General features: G+C 43.4%; 1 protein-coding gene across 5 annotated transcripts in view; it reads right to left on the bottom strand.

Annotated features, from left to right (window-relative positions):
- rbms3 (RNA binding motif, single stranded interacting protein) overlaps positions 1 to 22,404 on the bottom strand; it is a 1,202,299-nt gene that overhangs the window by 860,344 nt on the left and 319,551 nt on the right. Inside the window, exon 1 of one of the 5 annotated variants that reach the window (XM_059945029.1) lies at positions 19,057 to 19,073. The exons of the other annotated variants lie outside the window; for them this stretch is intronic. The gene's annotated coding sequence lies outside the window, so the exon portion shown is untranslated. Of the gene's footprint in view, positions 1 to 19,056; positions 19,074 to 22,404 lie in introns of those variants that run through there. 5 annotated transcript variants of the gene reach the window in all.

Here is a 22,404-nt window from a genome sequence, read left to right as displayed (position 1 = left end):
TGATTTTCCCAATCCCCTTGCGTATTGAAGTATCCCATTACAATTGTGACGTTACCCTTGTTACGTGCCTTTTCCAACTCCCTTTGCAATCTCAACCCCACATCTTGGCTACAACTTGGCCTATCTATGATTCCCATAATCTTTTTTTAACCTTGCAGTTTCTTAACTCCACCCACAAAGATTCTACATTCTCAGACCCGATATCATCTCTTTCTAGAGATGTAATTCCATCTCTTACCAATAGAGTCACACCCCACTGCTAGTGCCTTCCTCCCTGTCCTTTCCATACAAAGTATATCCTTTGATGTTAAGTGTGGTGAAATACATATACCTGTCTGGACACGCCCCCTGCTGACTGCTCCTGTGGCTCCTCCCACAGACCCCGGTATAAAGGGGATTGAGGCCTGAGCCCGGCCTCTCAGTCTCCAGGATGTAGTATGGTGGTCAACCACTGCTTGTTCTTTCTTTCAGTCAATAAAAGCCGATATCTCAGAGAGAGTTATTGATGGAGCATCAATTTTATTGACTGAAAGTTTTAAAACTTGGAAAGCGTTTTACATCCGGAAAGATTGGATTTGGACCCCCAAGACCCTGAAGCAGCTCTTGCCTTTGAACTCTAGCATGCTTCCAATCATACTTGGAGGAGGTTAGCGCAACTGAACCTGCTGTTATGCACCGAATTCTCCTCTCGAGGATCACCCTGAAAGTTTACTCACTTATCAGAGGCCTGCCGACCTACGAAGGGGCACTGGACTCCCTCAAAAGACAGTACCTGTGGCCGGTGAACACCATCTACGCAAGACATCACTTCGCTACGCGGTGGCAGCGGCCTGCAGAATCGAGCACCGAGTTTCTCCGAGCACTACAGACACGCGTGCGAACTTGCGACTGCAAGACTTTCACGGCGGAACAGCATGCAGAGCTCTTGGTACGAGACGCCTTTGTTACAGGAATCAGGTCAGTGTATGTGCGCCAGCGACTGCTGGAAAATGCCGATCTTACCTTACGCTCGGCGATCGAGACGGCCGACATGCTGGAGGCTGCGCTGCACAACACTGACGCTGTCCAGCCAAGCGATTCCCCGCCGGTTCCGTGGACACCTCAGATCCCGCCACCGCCGGTTCCTGCGAGCGAATTCGCCAATGCTGCTGCCAGTCACGATTCCACGAACTCCCCAAACCCGACCACAGCTGCTGCCAGTCACAAGCCCACGCAATGTTACTTCTGCGGACTTGGAAAGCACCCCCGAAAATGCTGCCCGGCCCGAGAGGCGACCTGCTCCAGCTGCCGGAAGAAGGGCCATTTCGCCAAGGTCTGTAAGTCTAAACCATGAGCGGGGTCAGGCAGAGCTGCGTGTGAGGCATGGGGGCCGCCATCTTGCCTGCCCGCCTCATGTGAGGCATGGGGGCCGCCATCTTGCATGCCCGGATGGGGGCGGCCATCTTGGTCAGCGCCAACATGCCCCGCCCCCTACCCACCGGTGCTTACTGGTGACCAAGACGGCAGTTCAACTCTGACCACCGTAACCCTCGACCAAAGCGCCCCACACCAGCTTGCAAGGTCAATGATGGACATCCTGGTGGAGGGGCACAGGACTAGCTGCCTGTTTGACACAGGCAACACTGAGAATTTTATTCACCCGGACACAGTGCAACGCTGCGGACTCGTGACACGGCCAGTAAGCCAGAGGGTCACCTTGGCTTCTGGGTCGCATTCCACAGACATCCGCGTGGGTTGTGTAGCGACATTGGTGGTGCAGGGCACAGAATATCGGGACTTTGTGCAACTGGTCATGCCTCAACTGTGCGTGCCTGTGCTATTGGGGCTGGACTTCCAGAGCCACCTCGAAAGTGTGACTAGGGCATATGATGAGCCCCTCCCACCACTCACTGTCAGGAATCATCAGTTTTGTGGGACTTCGTCATATACCCCACTACTGACCACACACACACATCCACACATCCCACCCAGCACCATGCCGACAGCTGCGCTACTGACACCACTTACAGCCTCTCCACCCTCAAGATCCCTCCCCCACCGCTGTTCGCCAACCTGACCCCCGACTGTAAACCTGTGGCAACTAAAAGCAGGAGGACAGGGCCTTCATTCAGTCGGAGGTGCAGCGGCTGCTCAGGGAGGGGATCATTGAGCCAAGCACAAGCCCTTGGAGGGCCCAGGTGGTTGTTGTTCGAACCGGGCAGAAAAATAGGGTGGTCGTGGACTATAGTCAAACTATCAATAGGTTCACGCAGCTTGACGCGTACCCCCTACCCCGCATCGCGGATATGGTCAACCAGATAGCTCAGTACAAGGTGTACTCGACCACAGACCTGAAATCCGCTTATCACCAGCTCCCCATCCGCCCAGAGGACCACCCCTACACCGCCTTTGAGGTGGGCGGCAGGCTCTATCACTTCCTGCGCGTCCCATTTGGTGTCACAAATGGTGTCTCGGTCTTCCAGAGGGAAATGGACCGGATGGTGGACCAGTGCCAACTGAAGGCCACATTTCCCTATCTGGATAACATCACCATCTGCGGTCACGACTGGCCGGATCACAACGCCAACCTCCAACGATTTTTCCAAGTGGCCGAAGCCCTGAACCTTATTTATAATAGGGATAAGTGTGTGTTCGGAACCACCCGGCTCGCTATCCTTGGGTATGTCGTGGAGAACGGGGTCATTGGCCCTGATCCCGACCGTATGCGCCCCCTGTTAGAACTCCCTCTTCCCACCTCTCTCAAAGCCCTCAGACGGTGCCTGGGCTTATTTTCCTATTACGCCCAATGGGTCCCCCATTACGCAGACAAGGCCCGCCCCCTGGTCAAGTCTACCACTTTTCCCCTCTCTGCCGAGGCCTGCGCGGCCTTCAGCTGCATTAAAGGGGACATTGCCAAAGTAACGATGCATGCGGTGGACGAGACCATTCCCTTCCAAGTAGAGAGTGACGCCTCCGATTTCGCACTTGCTGCTACCCTCAATCAGGCAGGCAGGCCAGTAGCATTCTTTTCTCGTACCCTTCAAGGCTCTGAAATTCGGCACCCCGCGGTGGAGAAAGAAGCCCAGGCCATAGTGGAAGCTATTAGGTACTGGAGGCACTATCTCGCTGGCAAAAGGTTCACCTTGCTGACCGACCAGCGCTCAGTTGCGTTCATGTTCAGCAACCAACAGTGGGGCAAAATCAAAAATGATAAAATTTTGCGGTGTAGAACTCTCCACCTACAACTGTGATATCCTGTACCGGCCTGGCAGACTCAATGAGCTCCCTGATGCCCTATCCAGGGGAGCGTGTGCTAGCGCACAGCTCGACCAGCTATATGCCCTCCATGCACATCCTTGCCATCCAGGGGTCACCCAATTTTACCATTTCGTGAAAGCCCTGAACCTGCCATACTCCCTGGAGGACATCAGGACGATGACCAGGGACTGCCAAATCTGCGCTGAGTGCAAACCGCACTTCTACCGTCCTGAAAAGGCGCAACTTATCAAGGCCACCCACCCCTTTCAGCTACTGCGTGTTGACTTTAAGGGCCCCCTTCCCTCCACCGACCGCAATGTCTACTTTCTCAATATTATCGACGAGTACTCGCGGTTCCCCTTTGCCATCCCCTGCCCCGACACCACTACCACATCCGTCATAAAAGCCCTGCGCCAGCTCTTCACTCTGTTTGAATATCCCTGCTGTATCCACAGCGATAGAGGGTCTCCTTTATGAGTGACGAGCTGCGCCGGTACCTGCTGGCTAGGGGCATTGCTACTAGTCAGACCACGAGTTATAATCCCCGGGGAAATGGACAGGTGGAGAGGGAGAATGCCACAGTGTGGAAGGCCACACTTTTAGCCCTTAAGTCAAAAGTGCTGCCGGTCTCTCGATGGCAGCATGTCCTCCCCGAGGCTCTCCACTCTATCCGCTCCCTGTTATGTATGTCCACCAATGCCACCCCTCACGAGCGCCTATTCTCTTTTCCCAGGAAGTCTGCTACTGGGACCACCCTACCAGCTTGGCTGACGTCCCCAGGGCCAGTGCTGCTCCGGAAACATGTGAGGAGTAATAAATACTCCCCGCTGGTCGAGAGGGTTCACCTTCTACATGCGAACCCCCAGTATGCATACGTGGTCTTACTTGATGGGCGGGAGGACACGGTCTCCGTCCGCAACCTGGCGCCCACAGGAGCAGCAGACCACTACCCTAAACACTCCACGGTAACTATGAACCCTGTACCCGAGGTGACACCGTACCCGAGGTGACACCGCACACACTGAGCCCTACACAGACTCCTCACGACACTCCTATACCAGGCGCCTCGCACATGCGTGAGGGATCACTGACACCTAGTGGGCTGACACCTCCAGTTAGGCCAGAACCAGCACAACCACCGTCTCCGGTGCAATCACCACCGGCACCTGTGCAATCACAGCCGGTGCTACGTAGATCACAGTACCAGATTCGACCACCTGATAGACTTAACCTGTAAATATACTTGTAGGGAACTTCACCACATGGGGACTCTCTTTTAAAACAAAGGGTGGATGAATGTGGTGAACTACATATACCTGTCTGGACACGCCCCCTGCAGACTGCTCCTGTGGCTCCTTCCACAGACTCCAGTATAAAGGCGATCGAGGCCTGAGCCCGGCCTCTCAGTCTCCAGGATGTAGTATGGTGGTCACTCACTGCTTGTTCCTTCTTCCGGTCAATAAAAGCTGATATCTCGCCTTCACGTCTCAGAGAGAGTTATTGATGGTGCATCATTAAGCTCCCAACTGTGGCCTTCTTTCAGTCACAATTCAGTGACACCCATGTCATACCAATCCATCTCTAATTGCACTATGAACTTGTCCACCTTATTCTGAATGCTAAGCGCATTTAAATACAACACCTTCAGTCCTGCATTCTTTGACATTATGAATTTTACCTCTGTGGGTCAATTTAACTCTGCTCTGTCTGAATTTGTAACCAATCACTGGGAGTTGCATCCATCACCTGCTTGTGAACCTGCTGGTTTATCCTCAACCCTATGATACTGGTTCCCATTCCCCTGCCTAATACATTTACCTCATTTCTCTTCAAGTTATCCAATGCAATGTTTCTTGACAACGCTTTATGCTTATGGACCCTAACCACTTCAGGATTTACTGCTGATGTATTTAAGGTCTCTAGCTTTTGTCTTTCAAAAATTATAATGAAGCAATAAATATATTTGTCACATAAAACCTTATTTTCTTGGAAACTTTAATTAGCTCCTTCACTTTACTCAAGCTAAATGCTCCAGCTTAATTAATCTCATCTGATACAAATACCTATTAATGCTGAGATCATATTAATGCTTCCCCAGAGCCTCCCTGACTTTTTTTGCTATAAAGTGAATAAATTTCATGATACATGTCAGTGATAATAAATCTGATTCGGATTAACACCAGGATTAGCACACAACTGGCTGCCTGAGGACCCTTTTCAAACACTTACCACTGGTCCACAACAGAATATATTTATGACCCCAATCGACAATAGCAGTTTTCTACAGGTTCCAAGGGCAGCAGGAAAACTCTCCATAATCTTCCATCGTTAAACCCAAGAACAAAATATGCTCCCTTCCAGTTGCAGACTGTTGCCAAAAATTTCCTGTACAGCCTTCAAGTTCTCATCCAAGCTTCAAGTCCGTGAGTGTCTATAAAGACCTATTCTGGGTCCAACATCTTGATATAATTACAAAGAAAGCATGCCAGCGGCTATATTTCATTGGGAGTTTGAGGAGATTTGGTATGTCATCAAAGACTTGTGTAAATTTCTACAGAAGTTCTGTGGAGACCATTCTGACTGGTAGCATCACAGTCGAGTATGGAGGGGCCATTGCACAGGATTAGAAAAAGCTGCAGAGAGTTGTAAACTCAGTCGGCTCCATTATAGGCACTAGTCTACCCACCATCGAGGACAACATTAAAAAGTGATACCTCAAGAAGGCAGCATCTATCATTAAGTACATCCATCGCACAGACTCCCTTCTCAATGTCGTCATCAAGAAGGAGGCACAGGAGCCTAAAGGCACACACTTAATGATTCAGGAACAGCTTCCTCACCTCTGCCATCAGATTTCTGAACGTACAATGACCCCATGAACAATACCATGTTATTTTTGCTCCCTTTATGCATTACTCCTTATTTTTTTCTTGTAATTTCTATTTAATGTATTGCACTGTACTGCTGCTGCAAAATAAAAATAAAAAATGACAGTGATAATAAACCTGAACCTGAATCTGATTCTGATTCAACTGGCTGCCCGAGGGGGGGCCTTCTTTAAGCTTTTACCAATTGTCCACATCAGAATACATTTATGGCCCCAAATGACATTAATAGCTTTCTCCTGGTTCCCAAAGTAGCATCAGACCCCCAAAATAAAATCTACTTCCCTTCAGCTGCATACCATGGTCAAGAAATTCCAGTCCAACCTAGTGAATGAACCAAGTTCAAAGTAAATTTATTATCAAAGCACATATATGTCACCATATACAACCCTGAGATTCATTTTCTTGTGGGCACACTCAGTAAATCCATTACAGAATAATAACCATAGTAGAATAAATGAAAGACTGTATGTCTGTAAAAAAATTTGCCGAGTATCATCATGGTCATGGTACCATGACTGCCCACGTCATATGACATGGCACATAATAATGATGTTGAATGCCTTAACTATTTATTCTTCAGTATTCTTTTTATTTTTTAAACCATTTTAATAATCCATTGCTGGGTTTTCCCAAAGTTTCCTTCCGAAAAGCACAATAAGACAATTAAAACAGAAAATTCACATTTCTTTGAAGTTTCTTCACCAAGGCAGTTAGTCTGATCGACCATTCTAGGGACTTCCCCGCCTACCCTGCTCTACCTTAATCTATTTTTTATAATCATCATTATCATTACGTGCCGTGTCGTATGACGCAGGCGATCATGGTTTTTCCATGACCATGATTGCTCTTGACAATTTTTTCTATGGAAGTTGTTTGCCATTACTTTCTTCTAGGCAGTATCTTTACAAGACGGTGACTCCAGCCATTAGCAACACTCTTCCAAGATAGTCTGCTTGGCGTCAGTGGTCACATAACCAGGATGTATCTCCATCCTGCCACCTTACTTCTTACAACGCTACTTACATTGTAAATATTTGCTGATACTTATGCACATTTTAATTCATATCCATACTTTAATCTCTATATAGTTATATAGTTCTTTATTATTTATAATTGTTGAGCGTTGATTATTGTTGCATACTGTGCTCCACAGCAAATTCCTAATATATGTAAATGTATACAGCGAATAAAGTTGGTCCTTGATTCCTGTTCATTGATAATGTTAATCCTTTTAAATTATTAAAAAAGCCTTCATAGCTCTTAATGGTTCTGGATACCAGTGATATTTAGAACAGTTACAAGGTTTTTCAAGAGCTTCAAACTTCATTCCAGGCTGTGACTCCTGTTGAGAGTTGTTAAGGCATTCTCATAATGGACTCTGCCCTGGGTCTGCATGAAGTTGGATCCTTCCAAAGCCTCATGGGGGGAGTTTATCCGATGCTTTAAAGGAGGAGAGGTGCATCAACTCTCTCCATCTGGACCACCCTAACACAGACAGACAGAGACCATGGCTGCCGTGATAGGGCAGCGGCCTGAATTCAGCACAGTTTGACCCAATGCTTTTTGACCCTGTATCAAAGTATGCGTGTTTGTTTACTGACTTCACCTGGCTCTCTGCACTATCAGAATGGACTGAAGAGAGAAAGATTAGAAAGCTAAAGATTAGGTTTGTTTGTCACAAGTCTATTGAAACATATAGTGGAATGTGTCATTTGTGTTAAACCAAATCAGCAAGGATTGTGCCAGGCAGCCAGCAACTGCCACCACCTCTTCTGGTGCCAACATAGCATGCCCACAACTCAGTAACCCTAAGCTGGAGCACCTGGAGAAGCGGTGAAGTCATCCTGATGAAGGTGTTATGTTTTGTAACTTCAAAACATTAAACTAATTCAAAGGAAGACATGTAGTCTGAAACGTGAGTCTAACTTCATCTTACTTTCAGCGACTAGCACACGTACCATGTGGCAGAGTGATGACATATGCACTTCACATATTTTATATATATGAATTATATAAACAACAAAGAATGCTAAATCAAAAAATATAGTTACAGGATTACTCAAATATTAAATAAAATTTAATATTTAAATAATATTAAATAAAGAAGTGTCTCAGTCTGAAACATCAACTCTTTTAGTTTTTTCTCTCTATAGGTGCTGCCTGACCTGCAGAGTTCCTCAACATTTTGTATGTATTAAAGTAATTTTAAAGTGTTGGCTCATCAATTAAAACTATTTTTGATTGGTCCTAGTGGATTGGAAATTGCCTGGAATTGTGCAAACCATCCATTAAAAATGGATAATTTATGCTTTCATGCAAATATTAGCTTTGACATAAATAACTTTGCATTTTCTAAAAAAAACAACACTGAAAAAGGCTAAAAAGATTCTTATCCTCCTCTTTCACAGGATCTGTAATTAAAAAGGAAATTATATTGCTCAATGCGCAAACACAAAGCAGCTGTTCACACCTTCCACAGATTGAAAATACATTTTTACAGGCAGTATAGTGTCATCACATTCCCAGTGAAGCTGGGACTAAGCAGGCAGCCAGAACAGATCTTTACATACCATTTTGTTAACGCCGTGGTTCAGTCTCCACACCCACGGTATAATAGCTACTGGATATGATTTCTGCTACAGCAGCCTCACAGCTGCTGAAAACCAGACACAACATGACAAAAAACCTCACATCCCAAATGCCACACTCAAGGAAGTTTAAAGTCCAGACGGTTAATCATTTGGTCTGTGTGTTAAAAGCTCTTTACACGTTGCCCTTGTGGCACCAGGTCACACAGATGTGAAGATGGTGAAATATTTCACAGAAAATTCCGCTGTAAAATGTTCACTGACAGCACTTAAAAGCAACTAATGGAAATCTGTCCTTGTACTCCAGTGCATCATAAGGCTTGATAAACTATGTTAATTTATACTAACAGGTATAAGCTTCAAAGGAATCTAGAGGGGAACAACGGTTGAAATGGTCCTCCCAGTCCAATTTTTCAAAATTCACTCACTGGCCACTTTATGAGGTACACCTGCTTGTTAGTGCAAATAACAAATCAGCCAATCATGTGACAGTAGTACAATGAATAAAAGCAAGATAACATGGTCAAGAAGTTCAGTTGTTGTTTAGACTAAACGTCATAATGGGGAAGAAATGTGACCTAAGTGGCTTTGATCGTGGAATAATTTTTGGTGCCAGACGGGGTGGTATCTCAAAAACTGCTGATCTCCTGGGATTTTCATGCATAACAAACTCTAGATCAGGGGATTCAAACCTTCTTTTATGCCACGGACCCCTGCCATTAACCGCGGACATCATGTTGGGAAGCCCTGCTCTAGAGTTTACAGAGAATGGCGCAAAAATACAAAAAAAAAAATCATACGACGAGCGGCAGTTCTGTGGGTGAGAACACACTGTTTATGAGAGAGCTCAGAGCAGAATGACCAGACTGGTTCAAGCTGACGGGAAGGCGGCAGTAACTCAAATAACCACGCATTACTATAGTGGTGTGCACAAGAACATCTCTGAACACAAAACAGGTCAAAAAGGGAGATGGGCAGGTATCTAATAAAATGGATGTGGCTCAAATAGCCTCTGAATCCCAGCTTCTAAGCCCTGTTGAACCATTTCTACTGGCAGGAGAAGGGACAAGGTGGGTTACTGGTGCCTTAAAATCAGTCGGATTGGGCAGATGGGGCTCATTAGCTGAGTTGACAGCTCATCTAGGTGAAGGAAAACTCTGTTCTCAAACCTCCGCTGCCTCGCGGCTATACCCAACTCATGGAGGAGGTTTCGGGGGTAAACCCAAGGAAAAATACAGAGCTGGAGTCCCTGAGACAGACTTATGTTGAATTCAATGCTGATTAGCAACTCCTGCAATGCCACTGGTGCCAAACTGTATCAGGGCCTGTGTTCCTTTGGACTCATCAACTGCAACTGCATGGGCAACAGATTGCTCTCTATATAGTGCTGCCCTGTCTTGCGCAAGTCAGGTAAGACACAACATCTATGGTCGGCCCCAACAAATGGAGGCATTAATAGAAGTCAGGGCAATTAGAATAGCTTAAAGAAAGGATGTTTGCAAGTACCAGGAAGAAGTTAAAAAGAAAACAATAACCTGAAGAGATCAGAGAAAGAAAAACAACTTAAAATTCCTTTGGTACCTCAACACAGCATTCCAATAAAGAAAATTTGACATAGTCATTTGGAAAGAGACCGCACATTTAAAAATTATTTATGAGCGCAAAGTAATCCTTCTATTAAATCCATCTTAAGAAAAAGCATTAAAATCCTTTTTAGATGTCTAATGTACCTAAAAAAATTACTGTTGGATAATTACTCATGGTTGCACTTTATCTGAATTTGCATGCCCTTTTTTAAACGGCCGTCTGTCTCCAGCAGAATGGCACATAGTTCCAATTTGCAATAAAATTATCAGTCTTGTAGTCTCACTGGCCGTCATTATCTTCTATGTTGCTTGGAATCATGGCAAAGTATATTTCCATTTCTAACAGTAGTGCTGAGACATCATGAGACAGGAAATGATAAAGTGAAGTCAGCTACAGCTAAAAGAATGTCCCTACATTGAGCAGTAAGCTTCCAAATAGTTAAATGGCATGACAATGAAACAACCTTTTCTATAGATGATTTGCCTGGGCTTGGTTCAGATGATAAGCCATTTCTCCCCTCACTAATCTGGCTAGTTATCAGCATGTCACAGGTGCATATATTTCAGCATGCTAACCTCAATGCTACAACAACCTGGATAATAGAGAACAGGTTTGCAGGCACAACCTAATACCAAGATCTGAACCAGGAAGAACTGAGCATATACTCTTGTGGACACGCCCTCTTCTCAATGGGGAGGAGGCACAGGCAGCTACAAATAGAGTAGATGAAAAATTATGGACAAAGTACCAACAATTTACTACAGTTCACAGATTATTGGTGGATTCTGGCTGATAGTTTATATTTTAGTTTCAGCCATGGCAGTGCCACACACAAAATGTACAGCACCGTTTGGTATGGAGGGGTCTCTGCACAGGATCAGAAAAACCTGCAGAAAGTTGCAAAGTCAGCCAGTTCCATCTTGGGCACTAGCCTCCCTAGTGTCAGGAATATCTTTAAAAGGCAATGCCTCAAAAAAGTAGCATCCATCATTTAGAATCCCCATCACCAGGACATGCCCTCTTCCCCTTGGTAACATTGAGGAGGTGGTACAGGAGCCTGAAGACGCACACAAAACATTCCCCTCAGACTGCAGATTTCTGAATGGTCCATGAACCCATTCCCTCACCCTCTTGCTCTCCAAACACTACCTCACTATTTTGAGTTCTTTTGGCACTACTTATTTATTTCATATGTTTATTATTGTAAAGTATAGTAACTTGTTGAATTACTATATTAATTACTATATCACTGCAAGACAATACATTTCATGACATTTGTCAACAATAGTAAATCTGATTCTGAGACTAAAATGCATAATATTACATTGGGACTAAGTGCAGTTTATCAAGTTGATGCAATTTCAGTCCAAGCTGTTCAATACGCTGCCACACATCAATGGTGACTCTTTCACATTGCTGTAAGAAAGTAGCTAATCTGGGATCAGCCAAGGCTTCTGAAGAACCTTCTTTTTGAGACCCATATCTGTGGTCCTTCTATCACTTCAAAGATCAAAGTAATTTTATTATCTAAGTATACATATGTTACCATATACTGCCTTGAGATTCATTTTCTTACAGGCATTTACATATGAAAAAGAGAAATAAAGTAAAATTTACAAAAAAAACTACACATAGACCAACAAAGACTGACAAACTATCAATGTGCAAAAGAAGACAAACTGTGTAAATAAAAAATAATATTGAGAAAATGAATTGTAAAGAGTTCTTGAAAGTGAGTCTGTAGGTCGTGGAATCAGGCAAGTGAAGTTATCCACAATTTTTCAGGAGCCTGATGGTTGAAGGTAATAACTGTTCCTGAACCTAGTGGTGTGGGACATCATATTGCCTGATGGTAGCAGTGAAAAGAGAGCATGGTTGAATGGTGGGGGTCCTTGATGATGGATGCTGCTTTCTTGGGGCAACTTTCCTTGTAGATGAACTCAATGGTGGGGAGGGTTTTGCCTATGGCATACTGGGCTGTATCCGCCTCTTTCCATAGACCCTTCCCTTGCTGGGCATTGGTGTTTCCATATCAATGATACAGCCAGACAGGAAACTCTTCAGTGTTAATCTATGGAAGTTTATCAAAGTTGTACATGACATGCTGAATCTATGCAAAAGTCCAGGAAAGTAGAGGTGGTATCATGGCTTCTTTGTGTTGATACTTAGGTGCTGATCCCAGCACAGATCCTCTAGGTATGATAATACGAATAGAAAGCTACCAACCCTCTCCACTTTCAATCCCCTAAAGTGGACTGGCTCATAGAACTACAGATTTTTGCTCCTGCAGTATTTGCATAGAATCCTTCACAACATTAGGATCCTCTGATATTAAATTCAAAAAATTCAGAAAATGGATCTTTTTGCCAGTGAGAACAATACTGCTGGCATTGTCTCTTTCTAACGTAGAAAATTTCATAAAGGTATTCGTTCTTTGACTCAAGAAGTTGTGATGCCCTTCAACCTACTCTAAGATCAATCTAACTCCTCCCTTTCACTTAGTCCTCCATTTTTCTATTACCCACAGACCTAACTAGGAGCCTCTTATATGCCTCTAATATATCTGCAATGTATATTCTAGTAATTTTTCAATCAATAATCCTTCATCATCCACCACAGATCAAATTATTCAATTCCTCTCAAATCACTGTTAAAGATATTTCTTCCTTATCAAATAAACAAAGATTGGTTATACACAGGATACTGTTCAGCCCATCTAGTCTCTGATAGAAAAAGTCCAGATGATCCTATTCCTCCGCCCCTTCCCATACATCCATACATCTAGGACTCCTCTCCTCCCCACCCCCCCCCCCCCCCCCATTTCAAGTACTCAGCTGGCTCTTTGGAACACCATGATTGAATCAGTTTCTAACAATATATTCCAGATGTCTACTGCATAGGAAATTTTCTCCTCAGGCCATTTTTCTCCTCAAACCATAGGAGAAGTACCAGCTCCTGCTTATTTATTTCAGAATCGATGTCTCTTTAATGGTATTCACACCTTGGTCAGAACACACTTGCTTGAGTAAAGTAATTCTGAAGGGATGTTGCATTCGTTTTTGAAAGGAGGGAAGGAAGGAAGGAGGGAAGTAAGGGAGGGAAGAAAAGAAGGAAGGAAGGAGGGAAAGAAGGGGGGAAGGAAGGAAAGAAGGAGGTAGAGAAGGAACAAAGGAAGGGAAGAATGAATGAGGGAAGGAAGGAGGGAAGGGAGGGAGGGAAGGGGCTTACCCAATTCAGATAAGAAAAAATGGAGGAATGTCAATGAGGGCGTGGACTGGTTGTACTGAAGGATCCGATTTGGTACATTATGATACAGACTGGGTTTCATAGCAAACAGAAAGTGTCCTGGTTGCAGGAGACATCCTATGAAAAGAGAGATTAGTGCAGTGGGATAGAGACTGACATTTCTATTCTAAGTCCTCAGTTTCAAAACAGCTTAGACTAATGGAAGGTATTTGTTCATTCTTCTGAGAATAAAGGTGTTTAGCACAAACCTATTTCTTAGTTGTAAAGGTACAGAGCAAATACTGGGATTAAAACAACTATCCAATCTTCATGAAGCTCATTGGGAACTTTTTATTTGAAATTGATACCGGATATGGACATACACCATCAATCTTTCCATATTTATACAGGAATATCACAGATGTCAAGCAGACATCGGAAACATCAAGCAAAAGTTCACGCCCCATCGCTCAGAAATAAAAAATCATCAATCACCATATGAAGAAAAGAAGTGCCATAAAACTACTGAATGTCATTCATGCAGAAACGAGTACATTTTGTGTTTAATAGTTATGGGACCAATACATCCTTGGATTGTGTTGGTTGTTAACTCAAACAATGTATTTCACTGTATGTTTGATATACATATGATAAATATTGAACCTGAATTTGAATCTGGAAGAAAACGTATTACACTCAATCCACTTCCCACTGTAATGACTGAAGGCTCAAGACACTGACCAGGAACCGGCTTAAATATTGCAAGGATAGCAAATCCTTCCATCTAAAATGTAATCAGCTCCCAAGAAGCAAGAGAAACACACAGAATTTATTGAGATAGGTTTGTAAAGAACATTCCACAATCTTCATCAGCCCAGGAGCACCATAGGGGTATGTGCTTAGGTCCCTGCTCTACTCACTTACATTATGACTGTGTGGTTAAGTACGGCTCCAAAACCATGTACAAGTTTGTTGACAACACTATTGCTGTGGGCTGTATCAAAGGGGGTGATCAATCAGCATGCAGAAGGAAGGTTGAAAATTTGGCCAAGTGGTGTAATAACAACAATCTTCACTCATTGTCAATAAGACCAAGGAATTGATTGTAGACTTCAGGACAGGTAAGCTAGAGGTCCATGAGCCAGTACCCATCAGAGGATCAGAGGTGAAGAGAGTGGGCAACTCTAAATTCCTGGTGTCACTATCTCAGATGACCTGTCCTGGACCCAACATATAAATATAATTGCAAAGAAAGCATAACAGCGCCTGTACTTCCTTAAGAGTCTGCGGAGATTTGGTATGTCATCAAAAACCTTGGCAAACTTCTTTAGATGTGTGATGGAAAGTGTGCTGATTGGCTGCACTACAGCCTGGTATAGGAACACCAATGACTCTGAGTGGAAAATCTTATAAAAGATAGTGGATTCGGCCCTGTGCATCATAGATAAAGCCCTCCCAACCACTGAGCACATCTACTCGAAACGTTGCGGTAGAAAAGCAGCATCAAACATCAAAGATCCACCCAGGCGAGGCCGCGCTCTTTTCTCACTGCTGCCAAGCTTCAGTGTCTCAGGACTTGCACCACCAAGTTCAAGAACAGTTACTGCCCCTCAACCATCAGGCTCTTGAACAAAAGAAGATAACTACACTTGTTCTATTCCCACAACCGATGGTCTCACTTTAAGGACTCTTTATTTTGTTATTTCATGCTCTGCCTTAATGACGATCATCCAGTAGCACTCACATCCATGGTGATGAAATGCTTTGAGAGGTTGACCAGGGCCAGAATCAACTCCTGCCTCAGCAAGCACCTAAACCCACTGCAATTTGCCTATCGCCACAATAGATCTATGGCAGACACAACCTCAATGGCTCTTCATGCAGCCTTAGATCACCTGGACAATACAAACACCGATGTCAGGATGCTCTTTGTTGATCTAGCTCAGCGCTTAACACCATCATTCCCACAGTCCTAATTGAGAAGCTACAGAGCCTGGGCTTCTGTACCTCCCTCTGCAATTAGATCCTCGACCTCCTAACCAGAAGACCACAATCTGTGCAGATCGGTAATAATATCTCCTCCTCACTGTTGATCAACATTGGTGCACCTCAGTGTTGTGTGCTTAGTCCACTACTCTACTCCCTCTTCACCCATGACTGTGTGGCTAGGTATAGCTCAATTGCCAGTTATAAATTTGCTGATGATACAACTGATGTTGGCAGGATCTCAGATGGAGATGAGAGGGTGTACAGGAGTGAGATATATCAGCTAGTTGAGTGGTGTCACAGCAACAGCCTTTCATTCAATGTCAGTAAGACCAAAGAACTGTTTATGGACTTCAGGAAGGGTAAGACGAGGGCACAAGAACCAATCCTTGTAGAGGGATTGGAAGTGGAGAGAGTAAGCAATTTCAAGTTCTTGGGTGTCAAGGTCTCTGAGGATGTAACCTGGTTCCAACTTATCAATGCAGCTAAAAAAGAAGGGAAGACAGAGGCTATTTTTCATTTGGAGTTTGAGGAGATTTGATTAGTCATCCAAAACACTTGAAAACTTCTGCAGATGTACTGTGGAAAGCATTCTGACAGGCTGCATCACTATCTGGTATAGGGGTTGGGGGCTGCTGCACAGGATCAAAAGAAGCTACAGAAAGTTATAAAATTAATCAGCTCCACCTTGAGTGCTCGCCTCCACAGTATCCAAAATATTTTCAAGGAGCGGTGTCTCAGAAGAAAGGTGTCAATTATTAAAGACCCCTCAATACCCAGGACATGCCCTCTTCTCATTGTTACCATCAAGAAGGAGGTACCGGAGTCTGAAGTCACACACTCAGCGATTCTTCCTCTTTGCCATCCAATTCCAAAGTGGACATTGAACTCATGAACTCTACCTCATCCCTTTAATATTATTTCTGTTCCTGCGCTATTTCTGATTTAACTATTTAATATACATATATATATACTTACTGCAATTGATTTACTTAATTATTTTTTCGATATCAGGTAATGCATTGTACTGCTGCCACTAAATTAACAAATTTCATGACATATTTTGCTGATACTAAACCTGATTCTAATTCTCTTCCATTTCATGTTATTTCATACTTGTTAATTATTACTCTCTATTTACATTTGCACATTTTCTTGTTCATTTATCCTTTTTACAGCTACTCTTCTATAGATTTGCTAAGTATACCAGCTAGAGAAAGAATCTCAGGGTTGCATGTGCTGATATGTAGGTACTCTGATAGTATATTTTACTTTGAACTTTGAACCTTTGGTACATTGGCCTTCATAAATCAAAGTATTGAGAACAGGAGTGGATGTCATGTTGAAGTCATATAAGTTGTTGATGAGGCCTAATTTGGAATATTGTCTGCAGTTTTGGTCACCTACCTACAGGAAAAATGTAAATAAGCTTGAAAGAGTACAGAGAAAATTTACCCAATGCTTCCTGCCTGCTGAGATCTTCCCATATTTGCGCGTGTTGCTCTGGATTTCCAGCATCTGCAGAGTCTCTTGTGTTTATGCAAAAGCAAGAAAACTAAACCCAGAAACTACCATTAATTTGAAACACCTTAATGCTGCTTTAGGAAGTTGGATGAGGTATGTGCTTTTTCAAGTCAACATTTGCAAAACAATCTGTTTCCTTGTGCAGCAATGCACTGGAAGTATTGTATATTGTTATAGTGCATGTCATTCAGAATATGATGCACAACAAGTGTGATCATTGCAGCCTGCTCTTAAGTACGGACACATCTTCATGGAAACAATATCCTTCCAAGTGACTTCAATGAAAGCTGTAATGATGGAACACAGTGGTGAGGTGGAGATACGTCTCTACCAAAGGAGGTGTAAGGCACTCCTTCCCTTTGCTAGCCTGCAGGTCACCCTTGGGCATGGTGTAGCACCTGTTTAGACCCCAACAGTGTCACCTAAAGCCATGGGAGCAGGTGATGGATGATCGTATGAACAGCCAGTGTCTATCACAAGTCCTGGTTATGACTCCACTGACACCAGGCGGACAATCTCTTAAGAATATTGAAAATGGCTGCGGTCACCTGTCTTGTAAAGACACTGTCCAGAAGAATGCAATAGCAAACTACTTCTGTAGAAAAATTTGCCCAGAACAATTATGGTCAAGGAACCATGATCAGTTACGTCATATGACGTGGTGCATAATGATGAATGATGGAATCCCTTCCACCCAGAGGGTATGGGACAGGGTGAAACCTGGAGCAAAAGTCATACTTTGGAGGAACTTGGAAAATTCTTCCCTTGTCTTTACGCTGGATGGTTGATTGTTCACATGGGTGTAATTGGGTAGGTGGGCTTGTTGGTCTGGAAGGGCCTCCTATTGTCCTGTATACCTAAATTAAAGATGAAATAAAGCATCCTTCAGGGCTACATCCAGTCACTAATTAATAAGGAGGTCTGCGTATCCTCTCTAAAGTCACATTGAAGAGGAAACTACAAGATGTCACATGGTTAAGCAACAGCAGCCTGAGGCTAGGGAGTTGCGTGTGAAAGTGCCTCTGACCTCCATGTGTAAAACAGTCAGGATACATGTGACGGGTTGGGAGGTTGTTGGCGATCAGACTACTGCAATGACAGAGATGGCCATTTGAGTGTTGGTCCTTTAGGGGAGCAGTTTCAGAGAAAAGATATTAAGTAAAACATTATTTTTGGGTTAACTTTCAGACCAGTTGTGTTGCAAAATTGATTGCATTATTGTTGACATCATGGGAAAAATTTTTCACTGGAAAATGAAAATTTTGCTGATAAATGAGATGAACTTCCCAATGGTGCAAATGAAATGCTGAACGCATGCAAAGTTGACCTTCTCCAGGTTAATTTGTTTTTCAAAGGCACAGTTACCCTTTATCTGCAGTTATGTAAATAGATTTCTAGATCCTGAATTGATTTCAAAGTGGCATTCACTAGCCTAGACCTCTGAATCCTACTTCATCACATTAGTGTCTACTGTTTTTATAAGAATGCAATACAAGATTTCTCTGCAGTAGAAAATGCTCTCCTTTTAGGACCATAAGACATAGGAGCATGATCTGGCAATTTGCCCCACCGAGCTTGAACTGCCATTCCACCAACACTGAGTTATTTTTCCTCTTCTCCCTTCTCTCTGTAACCTGACTAATCAAGGACATACCAACCTCCGCCTTAAATATACCCATTAACCTGGCCTCCAACGCCATTTGTAGCAATGAATTCCACAGATTCACCCACTTCTTGTTTAAGAAATTCCTCTTCACCTCTGTTCTAAAGGGACATCCGTATATTCTGAGGCTGTGCCCCCATGTCCTACACTCTCCCACTATTGGAAACCCTCTCTTCATGTCAACTCTATCTACGCCTTTCAAAATTGGTAGGTTTCAATGAAATTCACCCTTATTCTTCTAGACTTCAGCGAGTACAGACCCAGAGCCATCAAACACTCCTCATATGTTAACCCTTTTCATTCCTAGGATAATTCTCACGAACCTCGTCTGGACCTCCCTAATGCAAGCAATACTTACTTAGATAAGGGGCACAAAACTGCTCACAATATTCCAAATGTGGCCGGCCGTCACCAATGCCTTATAAAACCTCAGCATTACATCCTTGTAGTATAGTCCTCTCGAAATGAATGCTAACATTGTATTTGCCTTCCTCGCCACTGATTCAACCTGCAAGTTAATCTTTATCTCTTTGCTTAACCAAACTAAATAAAACAATACAGCAAAAACAAGTTATTCCTCTATTCTGGGTTTCAGTCACTGAATAAATACTATTTCAGGAATGCGACGTGCAACACACCAGGTGACAGTGCAATCTCAAACACACACAGGCACATCCCCTTAAAACAAGCCACAGTGGAAAATAAAGCGTTTGCTTTTTTTTCAAGCAGCTTACAGTTACCATTTTCTTTTTTCAAAATATCCTCACGGAAGGAAACTGAGTGGTAGGGTCGCGTAGCAGTTAATGTAACGCTAGTAGAGTGACAGTGACCCGTCAATGCCCGCCACTGTCTGTAAGGTGTTTGTACATTCTCCCTGAGACCAGATAGGTTTCCTCCAGGTGCTCTGGTTTCTTCCCACAGTCCAAAGATGTAAGGGTTAGTCGGTTAATTGGTTACATAGATGTAAATGGGTGTTGTGGGCTTCTTGGACCAGAGGAGCCTGTTACCACGCTGAATCTCTAATTAATTTTTTTTTAAGTTTAAAAAAAAGCAGTATACCCAAAATGCTGGAGGAACACAGCAGGCTTGGCAACATCAATGGAAAAGAGCAAACAGTCAACGATTCAGGCCGAGACCAGGACTGGGCGAAGTCAAGTTCCCAGGAAAGATACATGGCTGTGGTAGTGGATCTGGGTGAGAACATGGTCAAAGATTTAACAAAGACAAGTTCCCAAGAAGTGTCTTGATGAAGGGTCTTGACCCAAAATGTCAACTGTTTACTGTTTTCCATTGACACTGCCTGGTCTGTTGAGTTCCTCCAGCATTTTGTGTGTGTTGCATGGATTTCCAGCAGCTGCAGAATTTCTCATGTTTGTTAAATACAGGACATTCATCTTCTATCAGATAAAAGGGAAGATCTTATGCAGACTAAAGTGGTCATGAAATCACTAACCCAGCCATGCCTGTTACAGCAGGCACCTAATTAAAAGGTGGGAAAGTGGAAGAATGTTACATTTACAATGATTAATCTTCATTAATGGCTCTTAAAATAATTTCTTTGTTTCACTACTATGATCATTGCATCTTTTAAGATTTTTTCAAATGCAATAAATTAGTGCTTCATTTACAATGTGAAATTTCAAATAAAGTTATTTCTAAACCCAGAGTCTACACATCTTCCCTTCCAGCTGTGGCACTGATATCAATAACATACAATTCCAACAGGAAACAGGAAGTGCATGTACTAACAAGAACCACAGGACACCTCCTGAAACGCTTGTTATTTTTGGCATCATTTCTCAACTGTTTCACAAAATATAGGTCCTTGATAACTCAAAAATAGGAAAATCTAAATTTAACTACTGATTGATTAAATCTAGTTAGAGTTTATATAAGATAGTCACAACTAACTTCAGCACTCCTGCGCATAAAATTAAAATGCTACTCTCTCTCCTGAATGCTATAACTTCATATTGCACATAACTGAGTTCAAGAATAAATCAGGTTTAAGATGGCACTGGTGAAGTACAGTGACAACTTTCAGGTAGCACATAAAACAAAAAAAACTTGTATTATTCATACTTTTTCTCAGATACAAAATCTGCAATTGATAACCTGTACCTTCCCTTTCAGAGTTGAGCTGTTGAACCGACTGTACGACCTGGCATTTTTGCGGCGTGAGCTGAAGTTTTGAAGGTGCAGGATGCGTGTATGGCCGAAACGAGGTGGTGGAGCTCAGGCACAAGGGTGGGAAATAAGGCAATGTCCAGCCCATTGCTGCAGTGGACCTGGAGGTTATTCCATACGGCAGAACAATGACGAGGTGAACCAGCCTGGGCCCAACAGTGAGGAAATAATTAAGGTTTAATCAATTTAAGTGGCAGTCTAAATCAGAAAGGCCTGGTACAGGTGGATTTGAGGCAGTGGGCCCTGAACCCGGGAGTTATGAATGACCCGCAGTTTGGATGATTTAAGCGTAGGACCACACTGAAAAGGTTAAAGTTTTTGCAGCCAGATGCAAGGGATGGGCCGGTTCAGCTTGCTGCTCCACAAGGTGTCCTCGTCTTTGCACTGAACTTTACCTGCAACTAATAGGCTCCTGAATCGGCTGCAGCAATGACTGGCTTCGTGGCTGTGGACTCACTTTTGTGAACTTCAGTTTTGAATGTCATTTGTTTATTTCTACTACTTGCACACTTTTTTTTTGCACATTGGGTGTTTGGCAGTCTTTATTCTTAATGGGTTCTATTGGGATTCTTTGCTTCGTGGCTGCCTGTAAAGAGGCGAATCTCAAACTTGCATATATTATCTATACTTTGAAACTTTGAACTGAGAGCAGGGTTCTGCTCGGTAATGTTGGTTATTGAAGACCACCCCCTCTGAATATCGAACATCACATGTGGTCCAATTGCAATTTGATCATTTCTCAGAAGGCATCAAATTTCCAAAATGACCACTCCAGAAACTTCAGACATGCAGACAAGAGAGTTTCTGAACAATGAGAAGCACTGGGAGATGAATAATAGAGATCAGTGATGAGGTTTTATTCTTTAAACAGAAAGTGTTTAAAATGTCATAGAGTAATGGAAAAGTACAGCACAGATACAGGCCCTTTGGCCCATTCAGACCATGCAGATTCATTTAAACTACCTACTCCCACATTCCAGCACCAGTGTAGCATGTCCATAATTTTCATTATGGACACAGCAAGCAACAAAACAGCAGCAGCAAAACAAGCTCCTACTCCTCCCTCCCATCCATATGCATGCACAGTCCTCTAACCCCAAGGGAGTCCGTATTCTTCGGCCTCCAGTGGACCTGGATCCAAATGGGTACGCGACCACTGAGCTCAAGAGGCATTTAGAAAGATGCTTAAATAGGCAAGGCTCAGGAGAATATCGTCCTAATATGAGCAGCTAGGATTTCAGTGGATGGGCAGAAAGGTCAGTGAGGAAATAGTGGTCAGAAGTTCTTGTTTCTCTGTTGAAAAACTCAGTGACTCAGGATAGGAAACTCTTTATCTCAACACAAACTAAGAAACTTTATGCCTCTGCTGTTATCAGGTAACTCCGCAGAACCTGTTCCTCCATGCTAGTTGTCAAATGAACATGGATCTCTGTGGAAAATGTAAAACATTTGCCACCTGGTAGAAGTTGTATAGCATACCAATGCCAGAATTGACCATACAGCAGGTAGTCAAATCTAC

The sequence above is a fragment of the Hypanus sabinus genome, chromosome 20 (assembly GCF_030144855.1).
Source record: "Hypanus sabinus isolate sHypSab1 chromosome 20, sHypSab1.hap1, whole genome shotgun sequence".
Lineage (NCBI taxonomy): Eukaryota > Metazoa > Chordata > Chondrichthyes > Myliobatiformes > Dasyatidae > Hypanus > Hypanus sabinus.
Note: the sequence above shows the minus strand (reverse complement) of the source record. Positions and strands in the feature narration are given on the sequence as shown.